We start from the raw sequence: 9,260 nt of genomic DNA on the forward strand, positions 1-9,260 counted from the left end.
GTCTCTCTCTTGTGTCTCTCTTGTCTCTCTCTTGTCTCTCTCTTATCTCTCTCTTGTCTCTCTCTCTTAACTCTCTCTTGTCTCTCTCTTGTCTCTCTTGTCTCTCTCTTGTCTCTCTCTTGTCTCTCTCTTGTCTCTTATTTCTCTCTCTTGTCTCTCTCTTATCTCTCTCTTGTCTCTGTCTTGTCTCTCTCTTGTCTCTGTCTCTTGTGTCTCTGTCTTGTGTCTCTCTTGTGTCTCTGTCTTGTCTCTCTCTCTTATCTCTCTCTTGTCTCTCTCTTATCTCTCTCTTGTCTCTCTCTCTTGTCTCTGTCTTGTCTCTCTCTTGTCTCTCTCTTATCTCTCTCTTGTCTCTCTCTTATCTCTCTCTTGTCTCTCTCTTGTATCTCTGTCTTGTCTCTCTCTTGTCTCTCTCTTGTCTCTCTCTTGTCTCTTATCTCTCTCTCTTGTCTCTCTCTTATCTCTCTCTTGTCTCTGTCTTGTCTCTCTCTTGTCTCTCTCTTATCTCTCTCTTGTGTCTCTCTTGTCTCTCTCTTGTCTCTCTCTCTTGTCTCTGTCTTGTCTCTCACTCTTGTGTCTCTCTAGTGTCTCTGTCTTGTCTCTGTCTTGTCTCTCTCTTGTGTCTCTCTCTTGTGTCTCTGTCTTGTCTCTCTCTTGTGTCTCTGTCTTGTCTCTGTCTTGTGTCTCTCTTGTGTCTCTCTTGTCTCTCTCTTGTCTCTCTCTTGTGTCTCTGTCTTGTCTCTCTCTCTCTTGTCTCTCTCTTGTCTCTCTCTTGTCTCTCTCTTGTCTCTCTCTCTTATCTCTCTTGTCTCTCTCTTGTCTCTCTCTTGACTCTCTCATGTCTCTCTCTTGTCTCTCTCTTATCTCTCTCTTGTCTCTCTCTTGTCTCTCTTGTCTCTCTCTTATCTCTCTCATCTCTCTCTTATCTCTCTCTCTCTCTCTTATCTCTCTCTTGTCTCTCTCTTATCTCTCTCTTGTCTCTCTCTTGTCTCTCTCTCTTATCTCTCTCTCTCTATCTCTCTCTCCCCGCTGCAGGTTCTAATTGCGGGAGAGGTCCCTCGATGATTTTGTACGCCTGTGTTGACGGCGGCGGGTTGGGGGGGTTCCACCGTGGACGGGGTCGCCGGCCTTCAGCGCGGATTTTGGGTGTGGGCTTAGCCCGTTGACGACGCTCCAAATTGTCTCAGCGGAACCGCCCAGGGCATTTTTGCTACTGGGTAATAAATGATTTTCAAAGTCAAAGTCTCTTGTCTGTCTCTCTCTTGTCTCTCTGTCTTGTGTCTCTGTCTTGTGTCTCTGTCTTGTCTCTCTCTTGTGTCTCTGTCTTGTGTCTCTCTCTTGTGTCTCTCTCTTGTCTCTCTCTCTTGTCTCTGTCTTGTCTCTCTTGTCTCTCTGTCTTGTGTCTCTGTCTTGTCTCTCACTCTTGTGTCTCTCTTGTGTCTCTCTTGTGTCTCTCTCTTGTCTCTCTCTTGTCTCTCTCTTGTCTCTCTTGTCTCTCTCTTGTCTCTCTCTCTTGTCTCTCTCTTGTCTCTCTCTTGTCTCTCTCTCTTATCTCTCTCTTGTCTCTTATCTCTCTTATCTCTCTCTTGTCTCTCTCTTGTCTCTCTCTTGTCTCTCTCTTGTCTCTCTCTCTTATCTCTCTCTCTTATCTCTCGCTTGTCTCTGTCTTGTCTCTCTCTTGTCTCTCTCTTGTGTCTCTGTCTTGTCTGTCTCTTGTCTCTCTCTCTTGTCTCTCTTTTGTGTCTCTGTCTTGGCTCTCTCTTGTCTCTCTGTCTTGTCTCTCTCTTGTCTCTCTCTTGTCTCTCTCTTGTGTCTCTGTCTTGTCTCTCTCTTGTCTCTCTCTTGTGTCTCTCTAGTGTCTCTGTCTTGTCTCTCTCTTGTGTCTCTGTCTTGTCTCTCTCTTGTGTCTCTGTCTTGTCTCTCTCTTGTCTCTGTCTTGTCTCTCTCTTGTGTCTCTGTCTTGTCTCTCTCTTGTGTCTCTGTCTTGTCTCTCTCTTATCTCTCTCTTGTCTCTCTCTCTCTTGTCTCTAGTGTCTCTCTTTTATCTCTCTCTTGTCTCTCTCTTGTCTCTCTCTTATCTCTCTCTTGTCTCTCTCTTGTCTCTCTCTCTTGTCTCTTATCTCTCTTATCTCTCTCTTGTCTCTCTCTTGTCTCTCTCTTGTCTCTCTCTTGTCTCTCTCTCTTATCTCTCTCTCTCTTATCTCTCGCTTGTCTCTGTCTTGTCTCTCTCTTGTCTCTCTTGTCTCTCTCTTATCTCTCTCATCTCTCTCTTATCTCTCTCTTGACTCTCTCTTGTCTCTCTCTTATCTCTCTCTTGTTTCTCTCTTATCTCTCTCTTATCTCTCTCTTATCTCTCTCTTATCTCTCTTATCTCTATCTCTCTCTCCCCGCTGCAGGTTCTAATTGCGGGAGAGGTCCCTCGATGATTTTGTACGCCTGTGTTGACGGCGGCGGGTTGGGGGGGTTCCACCGTGGACGGGGTCGCCGGCCTTCAGCGCGGATTTTGGGTGTGGGCTTAGCCCGTTGACGACGCTCCAAATTGTCTCAGCGGAACCGCCCAGGGCATTTTTGCTACTGGGTAATAAATGATTTTCAAAGTCAAAGTCTCTTGTCTGTGTCTCTCTTGTCTCTCTGTCTTGTCTCTGTCTCTTGTGTCTCTGTCTTGTCTCTCTCTTGTCTCTCTCTTGTCTCTCTCTTGTCTCTCTCTTGTCTCTCTCTTGTGTCTCTGTCTTGTGTCTCTGTCTTGTCTCTCTCTCTTGTGTCTCTGTCTTGTCTCTCTTGTTTCTCTCTTGTCTCTCTCTTGTCTCTCTCTTGTCTCTCTCTTGTCTCTCTCTTGTCTCTCTCTTGTCTCTCTCTTGTCTCTCTCTTGTCTCTCTCTTGTCTCTCTCTTGTCTCTCTCTTGTCTCTCTCTTGTCTCTCTCTTGTCTCTGTCTTGTCTCTCTCTTTTATCTCTCTCTTGTCTCTCTCTTATCTCTCTCTTATCTCTCTCTTGTCTCTCTCTTGTCTCTCTCTTGTGTCTCTGTCTTGTCTCTCTCTCTTGACTCTCTGTCTTGTCTCTGTCTCTCTTGTGTCTCTGTCTTGTCTCTCTCTAGTGTCTCTGTCTTGTCTCTGTCTTGTGTCTCTCTTGTGTCTCTCTTGTCTCTCTCTCTTGTCTCTAGTGTCTCTGTCTTGTCTCTCTCTTGTCTCTCTCTTGTCTCTCTGTCTTGTCTCTCTCTTGTCTCTCTCTCTTGTCTCTCTCTTATCTCTCTCTTGTCTCTCTCTCTTATCTCTCTCTTGTCTCTCTCTTGTCTCTCTCTCTTGTCTCTTATCTCTCTCTCTCTCTTGTCTCTCTCTTGTCTCTCTCTTGTCTCTCTCTCATCTCTCTCTCTCTCTTGTCTCTCTCTTATCTCTCTCTTGTCTCTCTCTTGTCTCTCTCTTGTCTCTCTCTTGTCGCTCTCTTGTCTCTCTCTTGTCTCTCTCTTGTCTCTCTCTTGTCTCTCTCTTGTCTCTCTCTCTTATCTCTCTCTTGTCTCTCTCTTGTCTCTCTCTTATCTCTCTTGTCTCTTATCTCTCTTATCTCTCTCTTGTCTCTCTCTTATCTCTCTCTCTTATCTCTCTCTCTATCTCTCTCTCCCCGCTGCAGGTTCTAATTGCGGGAGAGGTCCCTCGATGATTTTGTACGCCTGTGTTGACGGCGGCGGGTTGGGGGGGTTCCACCGTGGACGGGGTCGCCGGCCTTCAGCGCGGATTTTGGGTGTGGGCTTAGCCCGTTGACGACGCTCCAAATTGTCTCAGCGGAACCGCCCAGGGCATTTTTGCTACTGGGTAATAAATGATTTTCAAAGTCAAAGTCTCTTGTCTCTGTCTCTCTTGTCTCTCTGTCTTGTGTCTCTGTCTTGTCTCTCACTCTTGTGTCTCTCTAGTGTCTCTGTCTTGTCTCTCTGTCTTGTCTCTCTCTTGTCTCTCTCTTGTCTCTCTCTTCTCTCTCTCTTATCTCTCTCTTGTCTCTCTCTCTTGTCTCTCTCTTGTCTCTCTCTTGTCTCTCTCTTGTCTCTCTCTTGTCTCTCTCTTGTCTCTCTCATCTCTCTCTCTTGTCTCTCTCTTATCTCTCTCTTGTCTCTCTCTCTTGTCTCTCTCTTATCTCTCTCTCTTATCTCTCTCTTATCTCTCTCTTGTCTCTCTCTTGTCTCTCTCTTGTCTCTCTCTTATCTCTCTCTTGTCTCTCTCTTATCTCTCTCTTGTCTCTGTCTTGTCTCTCTCTTATCTCTCTCTCTTATCTCTCTCTTATCTCTCTCTTATCTCTCTCTTGTCTCTCTCTTATCTCTCTCTTGTCTCTCTCTTATCTCTCTCTTGTCTCTCTGTCTTGTCTCTGTCTCTCTTGTGTCTCTGTCTTGTGTCTCTGTTTGTGTCTCTGTCTTGTCTCTCTCTCTTGTGTCTCTGTCTTGTCTCTCTCTTGTGTCTCTGTCTTGTCTCTCTCTTGTGTCTCTGTCTTGTCTCTGTCTTGTGTCTCTCTTGTCTCTCTCTCTTGTCTCTAGTGTCTCTGTCTTGTCTCTCTCTCTTGTGTCTGTCTCTTGTCTCTCTCTAATCTCTCTCTTGTCTCTCTCTTGTCTCTCTCTCTTGACTCTCTGTCTTGTCTCTGTCTCTCTTGTGTCTCTGTCTTGTCTCTCTCTTGTGTCTCTGTCTTGTCTCTCTCTTGTCTCTCTCTTGTCTCTCTCTCTTGTCTCTCTCTTGTCTCTCTCTTGTCTCTCTCTTGTCTCTGTCTTGTCTCTCTCTTGTGTCTCTGTCTTGTCTCTCTCTTGTGTCTCTGTCTTGTCTCTCTCTTGTTTCTCTCTTGTCTCTGTCTTGTCTCTCTCTTGTGTCTCTGTCTTATCTCTCTCTCTTGTGTCTCTCTAATCTCTCTCTTGTCTCTCTCTTGTCTCTCTGTCTTGTCTCTCTGTCTTGTGTCTCTGTCTTGTCTCTCTCTTGTCTCTCTCTTTCTCTCTCTCTTGTCTCTCTCTCTTGTGTCTCTGTCTTGTCTCTCTCTTGTCTCTCTCTTGTCTCTCTTGGCTCTGTCTTGTCTCTCTCTTAACTCTCTCTCTTGTGTCTCTCACTTATCTCTCTCTTATCTCTCCCCCCCTCCCTTATTCTGCCGCTGTCTCTCAAAGTGTAGTTGTGGCCTCTGACTACGCGGACACTACAGGGTGGGTGACGTGACAATTGTACCCCCCACCCACCCCCACTCCCCCCACTCCACCCACTCCACCCACCCCACTCCACCCACTCCACCCACTCCACACTCCACCCACTCCATCCACTCCCCCCACTCCACCCACTCCCCCCACTCCAGCCACTCCACCCACCCACCCCCACTCCACCCACTCCACCCACTCCCCCACCCACCCACTCCCCCCACTCCACCCACTCCGACTCCACCCACTCCCTACTCCACCCACTCCCTACTCCACCCACTCCACCGACTCCACCCACTCCGACTCCACCCACCCACCCCCACTCCACCCACTCCACCCACTCCCACTCCCCACTCCCCCCACTCCACCCACTCCACTCCACCCACTCCACCGACTCCACCCACTCCACCCACTCCGACTCCACCCACTCCATCCACTCCACCCACTCCGACTCCACCCACTCCACCCACTCCCTACTCCACCCACTCCACCCACTCCGACTCCACCCACTCCACCCACTCCACCCACTCCGACTCCACCCACTCCATCCACTCCCCCCACCCACCCCCACTCCACCCACTCCACCCACTCCGACTCCACCCACTCCACCCACTCCACCCACTCCGACTCCACCCACTCCATCCACTCCCCCCACTCCCCCACTCCCCCACTCCCCCCACTCCACCCACTCCCCCCTCCCCCCACTCCCCCCACTCCCCCCACTCCCCCACTCCCCCACTCCCCCCACCCACTCCCACTCCCCACTCCCCCCTCCCCCCACTCCCCCCACTCCCCCCACTCCCCCACTCCCCCACTCCACCCACTCCCCCCACTCCGATTCCACCCACTCCACCCACTCCCCCCTCCCCCCCCTCCCCCCACTCCCCCCACTCCCCCCACTCCCCCACTCCCCCACTCCCCCCACTCCGACTCCACCCACTCCCAACTCCCCCCACTCCACCCACTCCCCCCACCCACTCCACCCACTCCACCCACTCCCCCCACTCCACCCACTCCACCCACTCCACGCACTCCCCCCACTCCACCCACTCCACCTACTCCACCCACTCCGACTCCACCCACTCCACCCACTCCACCCACTCCCCCCACCCACCCCCACTCCACCCACTCCACCCACTCCGACTCCACCCACTCCACCCACTCCACCCACTCCCCCCACCCACCCCCACTCCACCCACTCCACCCACTCCGACTCCACCCACTCCACTCCCCCCACCCACCCCCACTCCACCCACTCCACCCACTCCGACTCCACCCACTCCACCCACTCCACCCACTCCCCCCACCCACCCCCACTCCACCCACTCCACCCACTCCGACTCCACCCACTCCACCCACTCCACTCCCCCCACCCCCACTCCACCCACTCCACCCACTCCGACTCCACCCACTCCACCAACTCCACCCACTCCGACTCCACCCACTCCACCCACTCCGACTCCACCCACTCCACCCACTCCACCCACCCACCCACTCCACCCACTCAACCCACTCCCCCCACTCCCCACACTCCCCCACTCCACCCACTCCCACTCCACCCACTCCACCCACTCCACCCACTCCCTCCTCCCCCACTCCCCCACTCCCCCTCCACCCACTCCCACTCCACCCACTCCCTCCTCCCCCACTCCACCCACTCCCCCCTCTCCCACCCACCAATACTCTCCCCACTCCCCCCACTCCACCCACTCAACCCACTAAACCCACTAAACCCACTCCACCCACTCCCCACTCCCCCCACTCCACCCACTCCACCCACTCCACCCACTCCACCCACTCCCACTCCACCCACTCCACCCACTCCACTCACTCCCCCCACTCCACCCACTCCACCCACTCCCCCCACTCCACCCACTCCACCCACTCCCCCCACTCCACCCACTCCACCCACCTACCCACTCCACCCACTCCATCCACTCCCCCACTCCACCCACTCCATCCACTCCCCCACTCCACCCACTCCCACTCCACCCACCCACTCCCCCACTCCACTCACTCCCCCCACTCCACCCACTCCACCCACTCCCCCCACTCCACCCACTCCCCCCACTCCACCCACTCCACCCACTCCTCCCACTCCACCCACTCCCCCCACTCCACCCACTCCACCCACTCCACCCACTCCCCCCACTCCACCCACTCCCCCCACTCCACCCACTCCACCCACTCCACCCACCCCACTCCACCCACCCCACTCCACCAACCCCACTCCACCCACTCCACCCACTCCGACTCCACCCACTCCATCCACTCCCAACACCCACCCCCACTCCACCCACTCCCCCCACTCCACCCACCCCACTCCACCCACCCCACTCCACCCACTCAACCCACTCCCCACTCCCCCCACTCCACCCACTCCACCCACTCCCCCCACTCCAGCCACTCCACCCACCCACCCCCACTCCACCCACTCCACCCACTCCGACTCCACTCCACCCACTCCACCCACTCCACCCACTCCCACTCCACCCACTCCACCCACTCCCTCCTCCCCCACTCCCCCACTCCCCCTCCACCCACTCCCACTCCACCCACTCCCTCCTCCCCCACTCCACCCACTCCCCCCTCTCCCACCCACCAATACTCTCCCCACTCCCCCCACTCCACCCACTCAACCCACTAAACCCACTAAACCCACTCCACCCACTCCCCACTCCCCCCACTCCACCCACTCCACCCACTCCACCCACTCCACCCACTCCCACTCCACCCACTCCACTCACTCCCCCCACTCCACCCACTCCACCCACTCCCCCCACTCCACCCACTCCACCCACTCCCCCCACTCCACCCACTCCACCCACCTACCCACTCCACCCACTCCATCCACTCCCCCACTCCACCCACTCCATCCACTCCCCACTCCCCCCACTCCACCCACTCCGACTCCACCCACTCCATCCACTCCCCCCACCCACCCCCACTCCACCCACTCCACCCACTCCACCCACCCCCACTCCACCCACTCCACCCACTCCGACTCCACCCACTCCACCCACTCCCTACTCCACCCACTCCACCCACTCCGACTCCACCCACTCCACCCACTCCACCCACTCCACTCCACCCACTCCACCCACTCCCCACTCCCCCCACTCCACCCACTCCGACTCCACCCACTCCACCCACTCCCCACTCCCCCCACTCCACCCACTCCACCCACTCCACCCACCCCACTCCACCCAATCCACCCACTCCCCACTCCCCCCACTCCACCCACTCCGACTCCACCCACTCCACCCACTCCCCCCACTCCAGCCACTCCACCCACTCCACCCACCCCACTCCACCCACTCCCCCCACTCCCCCCACTCCACCCACTCCACCGACTCCACCCACTCCCCCCACTCCACCCACTCCACCCACTCCCCCCACTCCACCCACTCCACCCACTCCCCCCACTCCACCCACTCCACCCACCTACCCACTCCACCCACTCCATCCACTCCCCCACTCCACCCACTCCATCCACTCCCCCACTCCACCCACTCCCACTCCACCCACCCACTCCCCCACTCCACTCACTCCCCCCACTCCACCCACTCCACCCACTCCCCCCACTCCACCCACTCCCCCCACTCCACCCACTCCACCCACTCCTCCCACTCCACCCACTCCCCCCACTCCACCCACTCCACCCACTCCACCCACTCCACCCACTCCCCCCACTCCACCCACTCCACCCACTCCACCCACCCCACTCCACCCACCCCACTCCACCCACCCCACTCCACCCACTCCACCCACTCCGACTCCACCCACTCCATCCACTCCCAACACCCACCCCCACTCCACCCACTCCCCCCACTCCACCCACCCCACTCCACCCACCCCACTCCACCCACTCAACCCACTCCCCCCACTCCAGCCACTCCACCCACCCACCCCCACTCCACCCACTCCACCCACTCCGACTCCACTCCACCCACTCCACCCACTCCACCCACTCCCACTCCACCCACTCCACCCACTCCCTCCTCCCCCACTCCCCCACTCCCCCTCCACCCACTCCCACTCCACCCACTCCCTCCTCCCCCACTCCACCCACTCCCCCCTCTCCCACCCACCAATACTCTCCCCACTCCCCCC

The sequence above is a fragment of the Petromyzon marinus genome (assembly GCF_048934315.1).
Source record: "Petromyzon marinus isolate PM22_M1 ecotype Great Lakes invasive population chromosome 73 unlocalized genomic scaffold, UKy_Petmar_22M1.pri1.0 chr73_unloc.4, whole genome shotgun sequence".
Taxonomy (NCBI): domain Eukaryota; kingdom Metazoa; phylum Chordata; class Hyperoartia; order Petromyzontiformes; family Petromyzontidae; genus Petromyzon; species Petromyzon marinus.